The sequence below is a fragment of the Dioscorea cayenensis genome, unplaced genomic scaffold, assembly GCF_009730915.1.
Source record: "Dioscorea cayenensis subsp. rotundata cultivar TDr96_F1 unplaced genomic scaffold, TDr96_F1_v2_PseudoChromosome.rev07_lg8_w22 25.fasta BLBR01001317.1, whole genome shotgun sequence".
NCBI classification, from domain to species: domain Eukaryota; kingdom Viridiplantae; phylum Streptophyta; class Magnoliopsida; order Dioscoreales; family Dioscoreaceae; genus Dioscorea; species Dioscorea cayenensis.
Genome location: NW_024087708.1, coordinates 1 through 4027, shown reverse-complemented (window position 1 = coordinate 4027; position 4027 = coordinate 1). Strand labels below are relative to the sequence as shown.

Here is a 4027-nt window from a genome sequence, read left to right as displayed (position 1 = left end):
TTACTGTTCATCCCCTTGGTCATTTTTCAATCTAGAGGGATAGGGGATTCTTGGCTTGAAAGGTGGGGGTGCCACCTCTTTCTCTTTGCTCGTCCCCTCTTTTACCTCTATAACCTCGGGTGCATGTTCTTTTGGCATCTCACTCGGAAGCCTACCTTCAACCTCATGACCACTTCTCAAAGTGATCGCCTTCGCATGCTCTCTAGGGTTGGTCTCTGTATTGCTCGGCAAACTTCCATGTGGCCTTTCAGAGAGAGTCTTCGCAATTTACCCCACCTGATTTTTAAGGTTATGCAAAGAAGCGGTGTGGCTGCAAAGTGTAGCCTCGACTGATTCAAACCTTGTATTTGCACATTGCACAAATCTAGCCAAGTGCTTCTCTAAAGTCGAGTCATTCGGGTTTTCCAAACACGAGACTACTATTTTTCCACCTGAGGGGCTTGTTGTTGTTGTTGTTGAAAACCCGGTGGCCCAATGGCCTTTTGTGAACCCTGATTTCTCCATGAGAAATTGGGATGATTCTTCAACCTTTGAATTGTAGGTATTGCTATATGGGTTTCCTTGAGGGTATCATGCCATTACCTAAAAAAATCAACGTTCTCCACCCGAAGAAACATCACCGATAGAGATCGTGCAATCGGAGGGAGCATGTCCTCCATCACACCCGGTGCAATTAGTCATGGCCGCCACTCTATTTGAAGTTAGAAGATCTAACTTCTTACTTAAATTTTCCACTTGAGCCGCCAATGAAGTTACCGCATCTATTTCATGGAGACCGGCCACTTTTTTCTTCTTCTTGGTATTCCATTGGTAGCTATTTAACCCCATTTCTTCAATTAACTGACGGGCCTCATCGGGGGTCTTGCTACCTAAGGTACCTCCTACTGCCGCATCAAAGAGTTACCTTGTACTCGGGTTCAAACCATTATAAAAGGTCTAAACAATCATCCACTCCGGGAATCCGTGTTGCGGGCACTTTCTCAGGAGCTCCTTGATCCTTTCCCATGTCTCGAATAAAGACTCCAATTCCAACTGAACAAAGGATGAGATCTCATTCCTAATCTTTGCTGATTTTCTGGGAGGGAAATAATGGGCCAGAAAAGCTTCTACCATCTCCTCCCATGTGGTAATTGATGCTCTAGCTAATGAGTGTAGCCACTGCTTTGCTCTTCCCTTTAGGTAAAATGGGAAGGCTCTCAACTTGATGGCATCATCCGTCACTCCGTTTATCTTCAGCATATCACACACCTCGAGAAAACTCTCTATATGACTGTTTGGATCCTCATAGGCCAAACCGTTGAACTGTGCGGATTGCAGCAATATGTGGATGAATGCCTGCTTCAACTCAAAGTCCTGAGCTGTAATCAGGGAACGCACAATACTCGATTGTGTTCCCAACACTGAAGGTCTGGCACAATCAGATAATGTTCGTTGTTGCTCATTTTGTTCTGCCATGTTTTCAGATCCTTCCATTTCCAAATCAGCTAAATTAGACTGTTCTTGCACAGGCTCTTTCCCTTTTTTCTTAAGTGTACGTTCAAGCTCAAGATCTCCTTCAACCAATATTGAGGGATTCCCTCGGGTCATAACCTGGAGCTGCACCCAAAAAGAAAGAAAAGAAATTAGAACGATGATAGAATAAGAAGATAGGAAATAGAATGTATGGTGAAATAGATAAAAAAAATAAAGTGCAAAGTATCTCTAAACCCATACTCCCCGGTAATGGCACCTAAAACTTGGCAAGGTCCCCTTGCGTATATCCCGCAAGTGTACACGTTTGTCGAAGTAATAATTCCAGATGAGCGGGTATCGAATCCACAGAAAGTAGGGAATAAAAACACTTAATCCGCTTCTTAGCTATGTGAAAAATCAATAGTGATAAGTGTGACAATGATTCAATTATCAAAAGTAAAATCAACAAGTAAGAGAGCATGAGTAAATGAGAAGGTAAGGCAATCGATAAAGATGGGGTACTCGGATAATGCTCTGACTAGGATGATCATTTCAAGTGCAAGAACCCTCTATTATGCTTCCTAATCAATGCAATAGTCAGTCGTGGAAATCCTTCATTACATAGTCCCAAATCTAAGGTCAACTATGCCTAACTCTATACATGTCCCGGAGAAGAAATCGATCGATCTCAACACCTCGCACTCGCATAAAGTTGCAATGAGCTCTAGGGATTCCAAGTGATAAATCTCTTCCTAATTAAAGACCTAACCCTTTGGTCCAGGTGGAAGGTCCCTAACCACGATTAAGCCCTAGATACTAAGATCACCTCAACGATTCACTCCGTTACACCCGCAACTAAGCCCCAGCGGAGGGTCATCCCTTAGACCATTCACTCTATTATGGCCGCAAAGAACTCCAGGAACGGAGGTAGAATCTATCACGTCGGAGGGGAAAGGGGACGCTCTTGTACCTCTCGACTCACCCTCTCAACCCTCTCCAACCTAGCTTTATCTAACACTCGTGGTGTGTCACTCACTCACAATGTTACCAACAAGAACTCTCAACCCTAGTGTCACTCTATGGGAAATGTTCATACAATCAAGCATTTAAGGTTGGAACTCACAATAAACATCAATTAATTGAAAGCATAATAAAGAGATTCAATGAAATGAATACATCCTGGGGTTGACAAATACCCAAGTACCAATTAGGGGTTTAGCTCTCCATGGAGCTAAATACAATCAAAGAAATAGAATGTAAAAGCAATGAATCCATAGAGAAACCACCTCGATATTCGTTTCGATGGTCTTGTGGAAAGTCCTCTACTCGTCGTCCAAGGATTCCATCGTCCGGTATAGGATACGCCTCGACGGAAGCTCCCCTACCAACCTTCTTCCTAAGTAATGACGATGTTAGAGCCGTATAACCTCCCCAAAACCTTAGCCAATACCTCTCAAAACCCTAGCCGAAACCCTCTCTCAAGTTGGGGAAAAGATGGAGAAAAGAATGCTGAAATCGGGCCTGAATCGGCTTTAAATAGGGCTGGAGTCGGGCGACTACATGGGCCTGTGGATTTTTCACACGCCCATGTGGAATTTCCACATGGGCGTGGATAATTTCCAAATGCCCATGTGGATTCCCTGAATTCCTATTTTCTCGGCCAGCCTGAATAGCTTCCCGAATCCATACTTTCATCGGGGTAACGCAAACAGGCACACGACCACGTCGTGGATCACTTGCTTCTTCAATAATAGACAAGTTCGTGGAGCTCTTGTTCTATGTGCATAAGTCGGAATGCGCGAGTGTGACTGCCCTTGTGCCGCTCCAAATGGATGTGCCAAGTAGAATACGAGGAGGTTGGCACACACTCTAGCATTTCACACCGGACCTATGTCTTCGCGTTTGAACCTTAGCAAGATTTCCTCCAAAATCGGTGCATTACGATCCACATTGGCTTCTTTCCTTCATACTCGGCCTCACAACCCTATCTGCACAAAAGTAACATAAAAACACACATATTAGTGTAAAAACCCGAGAAAAGTAATGCTCAACATAAGGAATGAATGCTTCGCATTCATATCGCACAAGCACTTATCACACTCGTGGTGTGTGATAAGTGCTTGAGTAGACATATTTTTATATATGTTTTACATGCATTGAGCATCATTTTTACTGTGGTTTATGTCTCATATTGTGTATTTGGTGTTCTTTTATGCATATAGGTTGTGAATGCCTTGAAGAGTAAAAAGGAAGCAAAAATAGGCTATAAAGACACAATGTTGGGAGTTCTTGTTCAATTCAAGGACCAAGACACGAGAGCAGTTGATAAACGTGGAGATGTGTGCCAACTTCCAAGAAGATTCAAGTCAATTCACCATTTGGAAGGGCACAAAGGCAGCCACATCTTCATATTCCTTCTCTTTGTGAAGATTGCAAGACCTCTCAAAGATACATCGATGAAGAAAAAGTTTTATAGCCTGCCACATGGGACGTGTGCCCGGACATGTGGCCTTAAGAAAAGAGTGTTCGGATCGCGTTTTGTGAAAATCTTGTAGCAATTTCACTATAGCCGTGT

At 43.4% G+C, this 4027-nt stretch overlaps 1 non-coding gene across 1 annotated transcript; it reads left to right on the top strand.

The window, feature by feature from the left end:
• The first annotated feature begins 958 nt into the window (after positions 1-958).
• Positions 959-1065, top strand: LOC120256175. Its single transcript, XR_005535212.1, has one exon. It is a non-coding gene; the product is annotated as a small nucleolar RNA R71 (small nucleolar RNA).
• Positions 1066-4027: the final 2962 nt, after the last annotated feature.